The sequence below is a fragment of the Orcinus orca genome, chromosome 14 (assembly GCF_937001465.1).
Source record: "Orcinus orca chromosome 14, mOrcOrc1.1, whole genome shotgun sequence".
In the NCBI taxonomy this organism is placed as follows: domain Eukaryota; kingdom Metazoa; phylum Chordata; class Mammalia; order Artiodactyla; family Delphinidae; genus Orcinus; species Orcinus orca.
In genome coordinates this window covers 29,895,993-29,916,487 of record NC_064572.1, presented here as the reverse complement: position 1 = coordinate 29,916,487, position 20,495 = coordinate 29,895,993, and the positions used below count along the sequence as shown (strand labels likewise).

Genomic DNA, 20,495 nt, shown 5'->3' with positions numbered 1-20,495 from the left:
CAAGAGTTTCTGCCTACTGGAGACATTTAGATGTTGAAGAACTGTGATGGCCAGAAATTCTTAAAACTGATACCACAGACATACAAAGGATCATTAGTGACTATTAAGAAAAATTATATGCCAACAAATTGAACAATCTAGACAAAACGAATAAATTCCTGGAAACATACAACCTGCCAAGACTGAATCATGAAGAAATATAAAACCTGAACACACTGATTACTAGTAAGGGGATTGAACCAGTAATCAAAAATCTCCCCCAGGAGGAGCTTCAAGATGGCAGAAGAGTAAGACGCAGAGATCACCTTCCTCCCCACAGATACACCAGAAATACATCTATAACTCCTACAGAGCACCTACTGAACGCTGGCAGAAGACCTCAGACCTCCCAAAAGGCAAGAAACTCCCCACGTACCTGGGTAGGGCAAAAGAAAAAAGAATAAACAGAGACAAAAGGATAGGGACGGGACCTGCACCAGTGGGAGGGAGCTGTGAAGGAGGAAAGGTTTCCACACACTAGGAAGCCCCTTCGCGGGTGGTGACTGCGGGTAGCGGAGGGGGAAGCATCGGAGCCGCGGAGGAGAGCACAGCAACACGGGTGCGGAGGGGAAAGCGGAGAGATTCCCGCACAGAGGATCAGGGCCGACTGTCCCGGGAAAAGGTCTGGAGCTGCCGAAGAGGCAAGAGACTTTTTCTTGCCTCTTTGTTTCGTGGTGCGCGAGGAGAGGGGATTAAGAGCGCTGCTTAAAGGAGCTCCAGAGACGGGCGCGAGCCGCGGCCAAAAGCGCGGACCACAGAGACGGGCATGAGACGCTAAGGCAGCTGCTGCCGCCACCAAGAAGCCTGTGTGCGAGCACAGGTCACTATCCACACCCCATTCTGGGGAGCCTGTGCAACCCGCCACTGCTAGGGTCCCGGGATCCAGGGACAACTTCTCCGGGAGAACACACAGCGCGCCTCAGGCTGGTGCAACGTCACGCCGGCCTCTGCCGCCGCAGGCCCGCCCCGCCCTCCGTGCCCCTCCCTCCCACCGGCCTGAGTGAGCCAGAGCCCCCATCAGCGGCTCCTTTAACCCCGTCCTGTCTGGGCGGGAACAGACGCCCTCAGGTGGCCTACACGCAGAGGCGGGTCCAAATCCAAAGCTGAACCCCGGGAGCTGTGCGAACAAAGAAGAGAAAGGGAAATCTCTCCCAGCAGCCTCAGGAGCAGTGGATTAAATCTCCACAATCAACTTTATGTACCCTGCATCTGTGGAATACCTGAATAGACAACGAATCATCCCAAATTGAGGAGGTGGACTTTGGAAGCAACGATATATATATGTTTTTTTCCCCTTTTTCTCAGTTTGTGAGTGTGTATGTGTATGCTTCTGCGTGTGATTTTTGTCTGTATAGCTTTGCTTTTACCATTTGACCTAGGGTTCAGTCTGTCTGGTTTTCTGTTTGTTTGTTTGTTTGTTTGTTTTAGTATAGTTTTTAGCACTTGTTATTTATCATTGGTGGATTTGTTTTCTGGTTTGGTTGCTCTCTTTTTTATTACTTAAATTTTTTTTTAATAATTACTTTTTATTTTTAATAACTTTTTAATTTAATTTTATTTTATCTTCTTTCTTTCTTTCTTTTCTCCCTTTTATTCTGAGCCGTGTGGATGACAGGCTCTTGGTGCTCCAGCCAGGCGTCAGGGCTGCACCTCTAAGGTGGGAGAGCCAAGTTCAGGACATTGGTCCACAAGAGACCTCCCAGCTCCACGTAATATCAAACGGCGAAAACCCCCCAGAGACCTCCATCTTAACGCCAAGACCCAGCTCCACTCAATGACCAGCAAGCTCCAGTGTTGGACACCCCATGCCAAACAACTAGCAAGACAGGAACACAACCCCACCCATTAGCAGGGAGGATGCCTAAAACCATAATAAGGCCACAGACACCCGAAAACACACCACCAGACGTGGACCTGCCCACCAGAAAGACAAGATCCAACCTCATCCACCAGAACACAGGCACTAGTCCCCTCCACCAGGAAGCCTACACCACCCACTGAACCAACCTTAGCCACTGGGGGCAGACATCAAAAACAATGGGAACTACGAACTTGCAGTCTGTGAAAAGGAGACCCCTAACACAGTAAGTTAAGCAAAATGAGAAGACAGAGAAACACACAGCAGATGAAGGAGCAAGGGAAAAACCCACCAGACCAAACAAATGAAGAGAAGATAGGCAGTCTACCTGAAAAATAATTCAGAATAATGACAGTAAAGATGATGCCAAATCTTGGAAACAGAATGGAGAAAATACAAGAAACGTTTAACAAGGACCTAGAAGAACTAAAGAGCAAACAATGATGAACAACACAAAAAATGAAATTAAATATTCGCCAAAAGGGATCAATAGCAGAATAACTGAAGCAGAAGAACAGATAAGTGACCTGGAATATAAAATAGTGGAAATAACTACTGCAGAGCAGAATAAAGAAAAAAGAATGAAAAGAATTGAGGACAGTCTCAGAGAACTCTGGGACACCATTAAACGCATCAACATTTGAATTATAGGGGTCCCAGAAGAAGAAAAGAAAAAAAAGGGACTGAGAAAATATTGGAAGAGATTATAGTGGAAAACTTCCCTAATATGGGAAAGGAAATAGTTAATCAAGTCCAGGAAGCACAGAGAGTTCCATACAGGATAAATCCAAGGAGAAATGCACCAAGACACATATTAATCAAATTATCAAAAATTAAATACAGAGAAAAAGTATTAAAAGCAGCAAGGGAAAAACAACAAATAACATACAAGGGAATCCCCATAAGGTTAACAGCTGATCTTTCAGCAGAAACTCTGCAAGCCAGAAGAGAGTGGCAGGACATATATAAAGTGATGAAGGGGAAAAACCTACAACCAAGATTACTCTACCCAGCAAGGATCTCATTCACATTTGACGGAGCAAAAGCTAAGAGAATTCAGCACCACCAAACCAGTTTTACAACAAATGCTAAAGGAACTTCTCTAGGCAGGAAACACAAGAGAAGGAAAAGACCTACAATAACAAATGCAAAACAATTAAGAAAATGGTAATAGGAACATACATATCAATAATTACCTTAAACGTAAATGGATTAAATGCTCCAACCAAAAGACATAGACTGGCTGAATGGATACAAAAACAAGACCCATATATATGCTGGCTACAAGAGACCCACTTCAGACCTAGGGACACATACAGACTGAAAGTGAGGGGATGGAAAAAGATATTCCATGCAAATGGAAATCAGAGGAAAGCTGGAGTAGTAATTCTCATATCAGACAATATAGACTTTAAAACAAAGACTATTACAAGAGACAAAAAAGGACACTACATAATGATCAAGGGATCAAACAAACGAAGATATAACAACTATAAATATTTATGCACCCAACATAGGAGCACCTCAATACATAAGGCAAATACTAAGAGCCACAAAAGGGGAAATCGACAGTAACACAGTCACAGTAGGGGACTTTAACACCCCACTTTCACCAATGGACAGACCATCCAAAATGAAAATAAATAAGGAAACACAAGCTTTAAATGATACATTAAACAAGATGGACTTAATTGATATTTATAGGACATTCCATTCAAAAACAACAGAATACACTTTCTTCTCAAGTGCTCATGGAACATTCTCCAGGACAGATCATATCTTGGGTCACAAATCAAGTCTTGGTAAATTTAAGAAAACTGAAATCATATCAAGTATCTTTTCTGACAACAACGCTGTGAGACTAGATATCAATTACAGGAAAAATTCTGTAAAAAATACAAACACAGGGATGCTAAACAATACACTACTTCATAACCAAAAGATTACTGAAGAAATCAAAGAGGAAATCAAAAAAACCCAGAGAAACAAATGACAATGAAAACACAATGACCCAAAACCTACAGGATGAAGCAAAAGCAGTTCTAAGAGGGAAGTTTATAGCAATACAATCCTACCTTAAGAAACAAGAAAAATCTCAAATAAACAACCTAACCTTACACCTAAAGCAATTAGAGAAAGAAGAACAACAAAACTGCAAAGTTAGCAAAAGGAAAGCAATCATAAATATCAGATCAGAAATAAATGAAAAAGAAATGAAGGAAATGATAGCAAAGATCAATAAAACTAAAAGCTGGTTCTTTGAGAAGATAAATAATATTGATAAAACACTTAGCCAGACTGATTAAGAAAAAAAGGGAGAAGACTCAAATCAATAGAATTAGAAATGAAAAAGGAGAAGTAACAACTGACACTGCAGAAATACAAACGATCATGAGAGATTACTACAAGCAACTCTATGACAATAAAATGGACAACATGGAAGAAATGGACAAATGCTTAGAAATGCACAACCTTACGAGACTGAACCAGGAAGAAATAGAAAATATGAACAGACCAATCACAAGCACTGAAATTGAAACTGTGATTTAAAATCTTCCAACAAACAAAAGCCCAGGACCAGAGGGCTTCACAGGCGAATTCCATCAAACATTTCGAGAAGAGCTAACACCTATCCTTCTCAAATTCTTCCAAAATATAGCAGAGGGAGGAACACCCCCAAACTCATTCTATGAGGCCACCATCACCCTGATACCAAAACCAGACAAAGATGCCACAAAGAAAGAACACTGTAGGCCAATATCACCGATGAACAATGATGCAAAAATCCTCAACAAAATACTAGCAAACAGAATTCAACAGCACATTAAAGGATCATACACCATGATCAAGTGGAGTTTATCCCAGGAATGCAAGGATTCTTCAATATACACAAATCAATCAATGTGATACACCATATTAACAAACTGAAGAAGAAAAACCATATGATCATCTCTATAGATGCAGAGAAAGCTTTTGACAAAATTCAACACCCATTTATGATAAAAACCCTCCAGAAAGTAGGCATAGAGGGAACTTACATCAACATAATAAAGGCCATATATGACAAACCCACAGCCAACATCATTCTCAATGGTGAAAAACTGAAACCATTTCCACTAAAATCAGGAACAAGACAAGGTTGCTCACTCTCACCACTATTATTCAACATAGTTTTGGAAGTTTTAGCCACAGCAATCAGAGAAGAAAAAGAAATAAAAGGAATCCAAATTGGAAAAGAAGAAGTAAAGCTGTCACTGTTTGCAGATGACATGATACTATACATAGAGAATCCTAAAGATGCTACGAGAAAACTACTAGAACTAATCAATGAATTTGGTAAAGTAGCAGGATACAAAATTAATGCACAGAAATCTCTTGCATTCCTATACACTAATGATGAAAAATATGAAAGTGAAATTAAGTAACCACTCCCATTTACCATTGCAACAAAAAGAATAAAATACCTAAGAATAAACCTACCTAAGGAGACAAAAGACTTGTATGCAGAAAACTATAAGACACTGGTGAAAGAAATTAAAGATGATACAAATAGATGGAGAGATATACCATGTTCTTGGACTGGAACAATCAACATTGTGAAAATGACTATGCTACCCAAAGCAATCTACAGATACAATGCAATACCTACCAAATTACCAATGGCATTTTTCACAGAACTAGAACTAAAAATTTCACAATTTGTATGGAAATACAAAAGACCCGAATAACCAAAGCAATCTTGACAAAGAGAAACGGAGCTGGAGGAATCAGGCTCCCTGACTTCAGACTATACTACAAAGCTACAGTAATCAAGACAGTATGGTACTGGCACAAAACCAGAAAGATAGATCAATGGAAAAGGTTAGAAAGCCCAGAGATAAACCCATGCACATATGGTCACCTTATCTTTGATAAAGGAGGCAAGAATATACAGTGGAGAAAAGACAGCCTCTTCAATAAGTGGTGCTGGGAAAACTGGACAGCTACATGTAAAAGAATGAAATTAGAACACTCCCTAACACCATACACAAAAGTAAACTCAAAATGGATTAAAGACCTAAATGTAAGGCCAGACACTATAAAACTCTTAGAGGAAAACATAGGAAGAACACTCCATGACATAAATCACAGCAAGATCCTTTTTGACACACCTCCTAGAGAAATGGAAATAAAAACAAAAATAAACAAATGGGACCTAATGAAACTTAAAAGCTTTTGCACAGCAAAGGAAACCATAAACAAGACAAAAAGACAGCCCTCAGAATGGGAGAAAATATTTGCAAATGAAGCAACTGACAAAAGATTAATCTCCAAAATTTACATGCAGCTCAATATCAAAAAAACAAACAACCCAATCCACAAATGGGCAGAAGACCTAAACAGACATTTCTCCAAAGAAGATATACAGATTGCCAACAAACACATGAAAGGACGCTCAACATCATTAATCATTAGAGAAGTGCAAATCAAAACTACAATGAGATATCATCTCACACCGGCCAGAATGGCCATCATCAAAAAAATCTATAAGCAATAAATGCTGGAGAGGGTGTGGAGAAAAGGGAACCCTCTTGCAGTGTTAGTGGGAATGTAAATTGATAGAGCCACTATGGAGAACAGTATGAAGGTTCCCTAAAAAACTAAAAATAGAAATATCATATGACCCAGCAATCCCACTACTGGGCATATACCCTGAGAAAACCATAATTCTAAAAGAGTCATGTACCACAATATTCACTGCAGCTCTGTTTACAATAGCCAGGACATGTAAGCAACCTAGTGTCAATCGACAGATGAATGGATAAAGAAGATGTGGCACATATATACAATGGAATATTACTCAGCCATAAAAAGAAACGAAATTGAGTTATTTGTAGTGAGGTGGATGGACCTAGAGTCTGTCATTCACAGTGAAGTAAGACAGAAAGAGAAAAACAAATACCGTATTCTAACACATATATATGGAATCTAAAAATTAAAAAATAAATGGTCATGAAGAACCTAGGTGCAAGACGGGAATAAAGACACAGACCTACTAGAGAATGGACTTGAGGATATGGGGAGGGGGAAGGGTAAGCTGGGACAAAGTGAGAGAGTGGTATGGACATATATACACTACCAAATGTAAAATAGATAGCTAGTGGGAAGCAGCCACATAGCACAGGGATATCAGCTTGGTGCTTTGTGACCACCGAGAGGGGTGGGATAGGGAGGGTGGGAGGGAGGGAGACGCAAGGGGGAAGAGATACGGGGATATATGTATATGTCTAACTGATTCACTTTGTTATAAAGCAGAAACTAACACACCATTGTAAAGCAATTATACTCCAATAAATATGTTAAAAAAAAATCTCCCCCAAACAAAAGTCCAAGACCAGGTGGCTTCACTGGTGAATTCTATCAAAAATTTAAAGAACAATCAATTCCAATCCTTCTCAAACTCTTCCCAAAAACCGAAGAGTAAGGAGTACTTCCAAACTCATTTTATGATTCCAGCATTACCCTGATACCAAAACCAGACAAGGACAACACAAGAAAAGAAAATTACAGGCCAATATCCCTGATGGACAAAGATGTAAAAACTTCACAAAATATTAGCAAACCAAACTCAACAGAACATTAAGAGGATCATATATCATGATCAAGTGGGATTTATTCCAGGGATGCAAAGATGGTTCAACATCTGCAAATCAGTGTGACACACTACATTAACACAGTGATAGGTAATATCATATGATCATTTCAATAAATACAGAATAAGCATGTGACAAATTTCAATATCCATTTATGATAACAATTCTCCACAAACTGGGTATAGAGGGAAAGTACCTCAGGATAATAAAAGCCATATGTGACAAGCCCAAAGCTAGCATTATACTCAATGCTGAAAATTTGAAAGCTTTATCTCTAAGATCAGAACAAGATAATGATGCCCACTCTCACCACTTTTATTCAATGTAGTACTGGAAGTCCTAGCTAGAACAATTAAGCAAGAAAAAAAAGCCATTCAAATCTGAAAAGAAGTAAAATTGTCACTACTTGCAGATGACATGATATTATATAAAGAAACCCCAAGACTCCACCAAAAAAACTGTTAGAATAAAAGGAATTTGGTAAAGTTGCAGTATACAAAATCAATATACAAAAATCTGTTTCATTTTTACACACTAAGAATGAACTATCAGAAAGAAAAATTAAGAAAAAAATCCCATTTACAGTTGCATCAAAAAACAATAAAATACTACCTAGGAATAAATTTAACCAAGGAGGTGAAAGACTTGCACACTGAAGAACATGACATTGATAAAAGAAATTGAAAAAGACCAATAAATGGAAAGATATTCCATGTTCATGGATTGGAAGAATTAATATTGCTAAAATTTCCATACTACCTAAAGCAATCTGCAGATTCAGTGCAGTCTCTATCAAAATTCCAACGGTATTTTTCACAGAAATAGAACAAACAATCCTAAAATTTGTGTGGAGCCATAACAGACCCCCAGTAGCCAAACTAATCTTGAGAAAGAAGAATAAAGCATCATGCTCCCTGATTTCAAACTATATCACAAATTTATAGGAATCAAAACAGTATGGTAGTGGCATAAAAGCAAACACATAGATCAGAGGAATTCTGGCCTGAAGTGCTGGGTGGAGGCCTCTGTCTGTGGTACCCTATGAGCAAGTGAAACTAGATGAAGCACAAAGGAAAGGAAAAAAAATGTTCTTGTTGGGAGACAAGATGGCAGAGTAGAAGGATGTGACCTGACCTCTTCTTATGAAAAGACCAAAATCACAACTAACTACTGAATACCCATCAACAAAAAAAATGCTGGAACCTACCAAAAAAGATATCCTACATCCAGAAACAAACAAGAAACCATAACGAGATGATATGAGGGGTGCAATCATGAAAAAATCAAATCCCATACCCACTGGGTGGGCAGCCCATAAAATGGAAAATAATTATATCACAGAAATTCTCCCACAGGAGTGAAAGTTCTGAGCCCCACATCAGGGTTCCCAGCCTGGGGGTCTGGCAATGGGACGGGGAGCCCCCAGAGAATCTGGCTTTGAAGACCAGCAGGGTTTGATCACAGAAATTCCAAAGGACTGGGGGAAACAGAAACTCCACTTGTGGAGTGCGCACACAAGGTCCTGTGCACACCAGGACCCAGGAAAAAAGCAGTGACCTCATAAGAGCCTGGACCACACCTACTTGCTGGTATTGGCACGTCTACTGCAAATGTGGGGGCAGTTGTGGCTTACTGCATGGACAAAGACACGGGAAGCCACAGTTCTGGTGAGTATTTATTGGCATAAGCCCTCCTGGAGGTGGCCATTTTCTCACAAAGACCTGGCCCCAACCAACAGCCTACAGGCTCCAGTGCTGGGATGCCTCAGACCAAAAAACAAACAAGGAGGGAAAACAGCCTTACCCATCAACAGACAGGCTCCTGAAAGTCTTCCTGACCACAAAACTGCGTGCTAAACACAACCGCTGACAAAGCTCTGCCCATCAGAGGGACAAGATCCAGCTCCACCTGCCAGTGGGCAGGAACCAGTAGCTCCCACCAGGAAACCTGCACAAGCCTCTCAGAATGCCTCATCCACCAGGGTGCAGAAAGCAGAAGCAAGAAGAACTACAACACCGCAGCCTGCGGGACGGAAACCGTAATCATAGCAAGTTAGACAAAATAAGACAGCAGAGGAATATGTTTCCAGAAGGAAAAACACAAAACCCCAGAAGAACAACTAAGTGAAGAGGAGATAGGCAATCTACTCAAAAAAGAATTCAGAGAAATGATAGTAAAGACGTTCCAAGATCTTAGAAAAAGAATGGCGGCACAGATCAAAAAGACACAAGAAATATTTAACAAAGACCTAGAAGAACTACACAACAAACAAACAGAGATGAATACAATAAATGAAATGAAAAATACACTAGAAGGAATCAATAGCAGAGTAACGGAGGCAGAAAACTGATAAGTGACCTGGAAGACAGAATGGTGGAAATCACTGCCACAGAACAGAATAAAGAAAAAAGAATGAAAAGAAATGAAGACAGTCTAAGAGACCTCTGGGACAACATTAAATGCACCAACGTTTGCATTATAGGGGTCCCAGAGAAGAAGAAGAGAGAGAAAGGACCTGAGAAAATATGTGAATAGATAAAAGCTGCAAACTTCTCTAACATGGGGAAGGAAATAGGCACCTGAGTCCAGGAAGCATGGAGAGTCCCTGGCAGGATAAACCCAAGGAAGAACATGCCAAGACACAGAGTAATCAAAATGACAAAAACTAAAGACAAAGAAAAAATATTAAAAGTAACAAGAGAAAAGCAACAAATAACACACAAGGGAACTCCCATAAGTTTATCAGCTGATTGCTCAGCAGCAACTCTGCAGGCCAGAAAGGAGTGGCATGATATATTTAAAGTGATGAAAGGGAAGAACCTACAACCAAGAATACCCTACACAGCAAGGCTCTCATTAAGATTAGATGGGGAGGGACTTCCCTGGTGGTCCAGTGGTTAAGACTTTGCCTTCCAGTGCAGGGGTTGCAGGTTCAATCTCTGGTCAGGGAGCTAAGATCCCACATGCCTCGGGGCCAAAGAACCAAAACAAACAGCAGAAGCAATTTTGTAACAAATCCAATAAAGACTTTAAAAATGGTCCATATAAAAAAAATCTTAAAAAAAATAGATTTGATGGATAAATCAAAATCTTTACAGATAAGTAAAAACTAAAAGGGCTTCCCTGGTGGCGCAGTGGTTGAGAGTCCGCCTGCCGATGCAGAGGACACGGGTTCATGCCCCGGTCCGGGAAGATCCCACATGCCGTGGAGCGGCTGGGCCCGTGAGCCAAGGCCGCTGAGCCTGCGCACCGCAACGGAAGAGGCCACAACAGTGAGAGGCCCGCGTACCGCAAAAAAAATAAAACTAAGAGAATTCAGCACCACCAGACCAGCTTTACAACAAATACTAGGGGAACTTCTTTAGGCAGAAAAGAAAAGGCCACAACTAGAAACAAGAAAATTATGAATGTGAAAGCTCACTGGTAAAGGCAAGCATACAGTAAAGGTAAGAAATCATCCACACACAAATATGTATCAAAACCAGCATTCGTGAGAAGAGGAGACTACAGATGCAGGATGCTGGAAATGCATTTGAAATTAAGAGACCAGCAACTCATTTATATATAGACTGCTATATCAAAACCTCATGGGAATTGCAAACCAAAAGTCTACAATAGATACACACACACACACACACACACAAACACACACACAAAAGAAAGCAATCCAAACATGAAACTAAAGATAATTGTCAAATCACAAGAGAACAAATGAGGAAAGGAACAAAAAGAAATCCACAGAAACAAATCCAAAAGAGTTAACAAAGTGGCAATAAGAATATACTTATTGATAATTACCTTAAATGTAAATAGATTAAATGCTCCAACCAAAAGACACAGACTGGCTGAATGGATACAAAAACAAGACCCAGATATATGCTGCGTATAAGAGATCCACTTCAGATCTAGGGACACATACAGACTGACGGTGAGGGGATGGTAAAAGGTATCCCATGCAAATAGAAATCAAAAGAAAGCTGGAGTAGCAATACTCATATCAGACAAAATAGACTTTAAAATAAAGACTTAAAAGAGACAAAAAAGGACACTACATAATGATCAAGGGATAAGACTGAGAAGAAGACATAACAATTGTAAATATATATGCACCCAACATAGGAGGACCTCAATATATAAGGCAAATGCTAACAGCCACACGTGGAGAAAGTGACAGTAACATAACAATAGTAGGGGACTTTAACACCCCACTTACATCAATGGACAGATCCAGACAGAACATCAATAAGGAACCACAGGCCTTAAATGACACATTAGACCAGACAGACTTATTTGACATTTATAGAACATTCCATCCAAAAGCAGTAGAATACACAGTCTTCTCAAGTGCACATGGAACATTCTCAGGATACGTCACATGCTGGTCCATGAAACAAGGCTTGGTAAATTTAAGGAAATTGAAATCATATCAAGCCTCTTTTCAGACCACAATGTTATGACATTAGAAATCAATTACAAGAAAAAAACCTGTAAAAAACATAAACACGTGGAGGCCAAACAATATATTACCAAACAACCAATGGATCACTGAAGAAATCGAAGAGGAAATAAAGAAATACCTACAGACAAATGACAAAAGAACACAATGATCCAAAACCTATGGGACACAGCAAAAGCAGTTCTAAGTGTGAAGTTTGTAGCAATAAAATCTTACCTCAGGAAACAAGAAAAATCTCAAATAAACAACCTAACCCTACAGCTAAAGCAACTAGAGAAAGAAGAACAAATAAAACCCAAAGTCAGTAGAAGAAAAGAAATCATAAAGATGAGAGCAGAAATAAGTGAAATAGAGACAAAGAAAACAATAGAAAAGATCAATGAAACTAAAAGCCGGTTCTTTGAAAAGATAAACGAAATTGATAAACCTTTAGCCAGACTCGTCAAGATAAAAAGAGAGAGGCTCAAATCAATAAAATTAGTAATAAAAAAGAAGTTACAACAGACTTCAGAAATACAAAGGATAATAAGAGACTACTATAAGCAACTATATGTCAATAAAATGGACAACCTAGAAGAAGTGGACAAATGCTTAGAAAGGTACAATCTCCCAAGACTGAACCAGGAAGAAATAGAAAATATGAACAGACCAGTCACAAGTACTGAAATTGAACCTGTGATTTAAAAACTTCTAACAAACAAAAGTCCAGGGCCACATGGCTTCACAGGCAAATTCTATCAAACATTTAGAGAAGAGCTAACACCTATCCTTCTCAAACTCTTCCAAAATATAGCAGAGGGAGGAACATTCCCAAACTCTTTCTACAAGGCCACCATCACCCTGATACCAAGACCAGACAAAGATACCACAAAAAAAAAAAAAGAAAGAAAATTACAGGCCAATATCACCAATGAACATAAATGCAAAAATTCTCAGCAAAATACTAGCAAAACAAATCTGACAATACATTAAAAGGATCATTCACCATAATCAAGTGGGATTTATCTCATGGATGAAAGGACTTTTCAATAACTGCAAATCATTCAGTGTGATACACCACATCAACAAACTGAAGAATAAAAACCTTATGATCATCTCAATAGATGCAGAAAAAGCTTTTGACCAAATTCAATACCCGTTTATTATAGAAACTCTCCAGATAGTGGGAATAGAGGAAACATAATAAAGGCCATATATGACAAGCCACAGTTAACATCATTCTCAACGGTGAAAAGCTGAAAGCATTTCCTCTAAGATCAGGAACAAGACAAGATGTCCACTCTCACCAGTTTTATTCAACATAGTTTTGGAACTCCTGGCCACAGCAGAGAACAAAAAGAAATAAAGGAATCCAAATTGGGAAAGGAGAAGTAAAACCATCACTGTTTGCAGATGACATTATACATAGAAAATCCTAAAAATGCTACCAGAAAACTACCAGAGCTCATCAATGAATTTGGTAAAGTTGCAGGATACAAAATTAATACACAGAAATCTCTTACATTCCTATACACTAACAATGAAAGATCAGAAGAGAAATTAAAGAAACAATCCCATTTACCATCACATCAAAATGAATAAAATACTTAGGAATAAACCCACCTAAGGAGGCAAAGACCTGTACTCTGAAAACTATAAGACACTGATGAAAGAAATCAAAGATGACACAAACAGATGGAAAGGTATACCATATTCTTGGTTTGGAAGAATCAATATTTTCAAAATGACTATAATATCCAAGGCAATCTACAGATTCAGTGCAATCCCTATCAAATTACCAATGGCATTTTTTCACAGGTCTAGAACAAAAAAATTTTTAATTTGCATGGAAACACAAAAGACCCTTAATAGCCAAAACAATGCTGAGAAAGAAAAATGGAGCTGGAAGAATCAGGCTCCCTGACTTTGGACTATACTACAAAGCTGAAGTTATCTAAACAGTATGCTACTGGCACAAAAACAAATACAGATCAATGAAACAAGGTATAAAGCCCAGAAATAAACCCACACACCTAAGGTCAATTAAACTATGACAAAGGATGCAAAAATATACAATGGAGAAAAGACAGTCTCTTCAACAAATGGTGCTGGGGAAACTGGAAAACTATGTGCAAAAGCATGAAATTAAAACATCCTTTAACACCATACACAAAAATAAACTCTAAATGGATTAAAGACCCAAGTGTAAGGACAGATACTATAAACCTCTTGAAAACACAGGCAGAACACTCTTTGACATAAATCGCAGCAATTTCTTTTTCAATCCATCTCCTAGAGTAATGGAAATAAAAACAAAAATAAACAAATGCGACATAATTAAACTCAAAACTTTGGCACAGGGCTTCCCTGGTGGCGCAGTGGTTGAGAGTCCACCTGCCGATGCAGGGGACACGGGTTCGTGCCCCGGTCTGGGAGGATCCCGCATGCCGCGAAGCGGCTGGGCCCGTGGGCCATGGCCGCTGAGCCTGCGCGTCCGGGGCCTGCGCTCCGAACGGGAGAGGCCATAGCGGTGAGAGGCCCACGTACCACAAAAAAAAACAAAACAAAACAAAAAAAAACTTTGGCACAGCAAAAGAAACCATAAACAAAATGAAAAGACAACCCACTGAATGGGAGAAAATATTTGCAAATGATGCAACTGACAAGGGATTAATCTCCAAAATCTACAAACAGCTCATGCAGCTCAATATCCAAAAACAAACAAGCAAACAACCAGACAACTCAATCAAAAAATGAGCAGATTAAACAGACATTTCTCCAAAGAAGACATACAGATGGCCAAAAGGCACATGAAAAGATGCTCAACACTGCTAATTATTAGAGAAATGGAAATCAAAACTACAATGAGGTAAAACCTCACCCCCATCAGAATGGCCATCATCAAAAAGTCTAAAAACAATAAATGCTGGAGAGGGCATGGAGAAAAGGGAATGCTCCTACACTGCTGGTGGGAATGCAAATTTGTACAACCACTATGGAGAAATACATGGAGGTTCTTTGAAAAAATAAAAATAGAGCTACCATATGATCCAGCAATCCTACTCCTGGGTATATATGTGGAGAAACCCATAATTCGAAAAGATACATGCACCCCAATGTTCACTGCAGCACTATTTATGATAGCCAAGAAAGGGAAGAAACCTAAATGTCCTCTGACAGCTGAATGGGTAAAGAAGGTGTGGTACATATATACAGTGGAATATTACTCAGCCATAAGAACGAACGAAATTATGCCATTTGCAGCAACATGAATGGACCTAGAGATTATCATCCTAAATGCAGTAAGTCAAACAGAGGAAGACAGATACCATATGATATCACTTATATGCAGAATCTAAAAAAGAATGACCCAAATGAACTTATTTCCAAAACAGAAAGAGGCTCAGAGACATAGAAAACAAACTTTCCTATTTCCAAAGGGGAAAGGCTGTGGGAGAGGAGGGATAATTTGGGAGTGTGGGACTGACATATACACACTACTACATATAAAATAGATAATCAACAAGGACCTACTCTATAGCACAGGGAACTCTACTAAATATTCTGTAATAACCTATATGGGAAAAGAATCTGACAAAGAATGGATATATGTATTTGTATAACTAAATCACTGTGCTGTACACCTGAAACTAATAGAACATTGTAAATCAACTACACTCCAGTATAAAATAAAAATTAAAAAAAAAAAGAAAAAAAACACCAAAAGAATTAAACTGGGCCACTATTTTATATCATATACAAAAATCAATTGCAAATGGATTAAAAACTTTAATGTAAGACCTGAAACCACAAAACTAGAAGGAGAGCTAGGCAGTAATCTTCTTGCCATCACTCTTAATGATGACTTCTTGGACTTGACACCAAAAGCAAAGGCAACAAAATAAAAAACAAAGAAGTGGGACTACATTAAACTAAAAAGCTTGTGAACAGCGAAGGAAGCCATCAACAAAATCAAAAGACAGCCTACGGAATAGGAGAATATTTTTGCAAATCATGTATCAGATAAGGGGTTCATATCCAAAATATGCACGTAAAGATCTCATATAACTCAATAGCCAAAAAAAAAAGAAACAAAAAACCCCAAAAAACAAAAGACAAAATAAAACAAAAAACAATTTTAAAAATGGGCAGAGACTCTGAATAGTCATTTTTCTAAAGGGGACATCCAGATGGCCAACAGGCATACAAAAAGATGCTCAACATCACTAATCCCCAGGGAATTGCAAAGCAAAACCACAGTGAGATATCACCTCACACCTGTCAGAATTGTTATCATCAAAAACCAAGAAGTAACAAGCGTTGGCAAGAATGTGAAGAAAGGAAATGCTTGCGCACTGTTGGTGGGAATGTATCAGTAAATTGGAGCAGCCACTGTGGTAAAGAGTATGGAGGTTCCTCAAAAAACTAAAAATAGAGCTACCATATCATCCAGCAACTCCACCTCTGGGCATTTATCTGAAGAAAACAAAAACTTGAAAAGGTATCTGTACCCCCATGTTCACTGCAGCATTATATATAATAGTCAAGGTGTGGAAACAATGTAAATGTCCATCAAAGAATGAATGGATAAAGAAAATGTGGGGTGTGTGTGTACACATCACACACACACAATGGAATATTATTCAGCCATAAAAAGAAGGAAATCCTGCCATTTGTGACAATATGAATGGATCTCCTGAGGGTATTATGCTAAGTGAAATAAATCAGACAGAGAAAGAAAAATACAATCTGATCTTACTTATATGTGGAATCTAAAACAAACAAACAAACAAAAACAGAGTTCATAAATACAGAGAACATTGGTGGTTGCTAGAGGCAGGGTGTGGAAGGTGGATGGGAAATATGGGTGAAAGGGGTTAAAAAGGACAAACTCTACAAGCAACTATATGCCAATAAAATGGACAACCTGGAAGAAGTGGACAATTTCTTAGAAAAGCATAACCTTCCGAGACCGAAATAGGAAGAAATAGAAAATATAACCAGAACGATCACAAGCACTGAAATTGAAACTGTGATTAAAAATCTTCCCACAAACAAAAGCCCAGGACCAGATGGCTTCACAGGCGAATTCTATCAAACATTTAGAGAAGAGCTGACACCTATCCTTCTCAAACTCTTCCAAAATATAACAGAGGGAGGAACACTCCCAAAATCACTCTATGAGGCCACCATCATCCTGATATCAAAACCAGACAAAGATGTCACAAAGAAAGAAAACCATAGGCCAATATCACCGATGAACATAGATGCAAAAATCCTCAGCAAAATACTAGCAAACAGAATTCAACAGCACATTAAAAGGATCCTACACCATGACCAAGTGGGGTTTATCCCAGGAATGCAAGGGTTCTTCAATATACACAAATCAATCAATGTGATAAACTATATTAAAAAACTGAAGGAGAAAAACCATATGATCATCTCAATAGATGCAGAAAAAGCTTTTGACAAAATTCAACACCCATTTATGATAAAAACCCTCCAGAAAGTAGGCATAGAGGGAACTTACCTCAACATAATAAAGGCCATATATGACAAACTCACAGCCAACATCGTTCTCAATGGTGAAAAACTGAAACCATTTCCACTAAGATCAGGAACAAGACAAGGTTGCCCACTCTCACCACTATTATTCAACATAGTTTTGGAAGTTTTAGCCACAGCAATCAGAGAAGAAAAAGCAATAAAAGGAATCCAGATCAGAAAAGAAGAAGTAAAACTGTCATTATTCACAGATGACATGATACTATACATAGAGAATCCTAAAGATGCTATGAGAAAACTACTAGAACTAATCAATGAATTTGGTAAAGTAGCAGGATAGAAAATCAGTGCACATAAATCTCTTGCATTCCTAGACACTAACGATGAAAAATCTGAAAGAGAAATTAAGGAAACACTCCCATATACCATTGCAACAAAAAGAATAAAATACCTAGGAATAAACCTACATAAGGAGACAAAAGACTTGTATGCAGAAAACTATAAGACACTGATGAAAGAAATTAATGATGATACAAACAGAGGAGAGATAGATCATGTTCTTGGGTTGGAAGAATCAACATTGTGAAAATGACTATTCTACCCAAAGCAATCTACAGATTCAATGTAATCGCTATCAAACTACCAATGGCATTTTTCACAGAACTAGAACTAAAAATTTCACAATTTGTATGGAAACACAAAGGACCCCGAATAGCCAAAGCCATCTTGAGAAAGGAAAACAGAGCTGGAGGAATCAGGCTCCCTGACTTCAGACTATACTACAAAGCTACAGTAATCAAGACAGTATGGTACTGGCACAAAAACAGAAATATAGATCAACGGAACAGGATAGAAAGCCCAGAGATAAACCCACGCACATATGGTCACCTTATTTTTGATAAAGGAGGCAAGAATATACAATGGAAAAAGACAGCCTCTTCAAAAAGTGGTGCTGGGAAAACTGGACAGCTACATGTAAAAGAATGAAATGAGAACACTCTCTAACACCATACACAAAAATAAACTCAAAATGGATTAAAGACCTTAATGTAAGTCCAGATACTATAAAACTCTTAGAGGAAAACATAGGCAGAACACTCCAAATCACAGCAAGATCCTTTTTGACACACCTCCTAGAGAAATGGAAATAAAAACAAAAATAAACAAATGGGACCTAATGAAACTTAAAACCTTTTGCACAGTAAAGGAAACCATAAACAAGATGAAAAGACAGCCCTCAGAATGGGAGAAAATATTTGCCAATGAAGCAACTGACAAAAGATTAATCTCCAAAATTTACAAGCAGCTCATGCAGCTCAGTATCAAAAAAACAACCCAATCCAAAAATGGGCAGAAGACCTAAATAGACATTTCTCCAAAGAAGATATACAGATTGCCAACAAACACATGAAAGGATGCTCAACATCACTAATCATTAGAGAAATGCAAATCAAAACTACAATGGGGTATCACCTCACACCAGTCAGAATGGCCATCAACAAAAAATCTACAAACAATAAATGCTGGAGAGGGTGTGGAGAAAAGGGAACCCTCTTGCAGTGTTAGTGGGAATGTAAATTTATACAGCCACAATGGAGAACAGTATGGAGGTTCCCTAAAAAACTAAAAATAGAATTACCATATGACCCAGCAATCCCACTACTGGGCATATACCCTGAGAAAACCATAATTCAAAAAGAGTCATGTACCACAATGTTCATTGCAGCTCTATTTACAATAGCCAGGACATGGAAGCAACCTAAATGTCCATCGACAGATGAATGGATAAAGAAGATATGGCACATATATACAATGAAATATTACTCAGCCATAAAAAGAAATGAAATTGAGTTATTTATAGTGAGGTGGATGGACTTAGAGACTGTCATACAGAGTGAAGTAAGTCAGGAAGAGAAAAATAAATACCATATGCTAACACACATATATGGAATCTAAAAAAAAAAAAGGTTCTGAAGAACCTAGGGGCAGGACAGGAATAAAGATGCAGATGTAGAGAATGGACTTGAGGACATGGGGAGGGGGAAGAGTAAGCTGGGATGAAGTGAGAGAGTTGCATTGACATATATACACTACCAAATGTAAAACAGATAGCTAGTGGGAAGCAGCCACATAGCACAGGGAGATCAGCTCAGTGCTTTGTGACCACCTAGAGGGGTGGAATAGGGAGGGTGGGAGGGATATGCAAGAGGGAGGAGATATGGGGAGAGATAAATATATATATATATATATATATATATATATGTATAGCTATAGCTGATTCACTTTGTTATAAAGCAGAAACATGCTACTGTAAAGAAATTATACTCCAATAAAGATGTTAAAAAAAAAAAGGACAAACTTACAGCTCTAAAATAAGTGTCATGTGGGTGTAGTATACAGCATGGTGACTATCTTTAATAATACAGTACTGCATATTTGAAAGTTGCTAAAGGAATAGATTTTAAAAGTTCTTATCACAGGAAAAAAATTTTTGTAACTATGAATGGTGATGGATGTTAACTAGACTTATTGTGGTGATCGTTTTGCCACATATATTGATACAAATATTGAATCACTATGTTGTACACCTGAAACTAATATAATGTTATATGTAATTATATCTCAATAAAAAGTAAAGCGCATTGGGGCAATTTAAAAAAAAGAAATTCTTCCATCCAGATGATTTTGCATCAAAAGCTTTAAATGGGCAGTCAGCAATGGGAGGGGTGACTCGTCCTTTCTTGGGAGCGTGTCTTCCACTCAAGGGGCTGAACCTTGAGTAAGAGGCTGCCAAATGTCTCTGGGGGAGGAGTAAGGTCCAGTGACACCATCCCTCCATGAACATCTTTCTTGGGAACCTCGTCTGAGCTGTCAGTTGACGTTTGTGTGCTCTGAGCTGTTCCACAGCTGCCAGCCACTGAGCCTGGAAGGTTCTGGCTCTGAGACCAGGAAAGTCCCCACCCCAGTAGATGGGAAGGGATGAGAAAAATCCAAGAGGATCAGGACAAGGCCACATGAACACGGG

General features: G+C 38.7%; 1 protein-coding gene across 1 annotated transcript in view; it reads right to left on the bottom strand.

The window, feature by feature from the left end:
- The window catches only part of LOC125960983 (cadherin-23-like), a 360,246-nt gene that overhangs the window by 31,615 nt on the left and 308,136 nt on the right, over window positions 1-20,495 (bottom strand). The window lies entirely within an intron of this gene.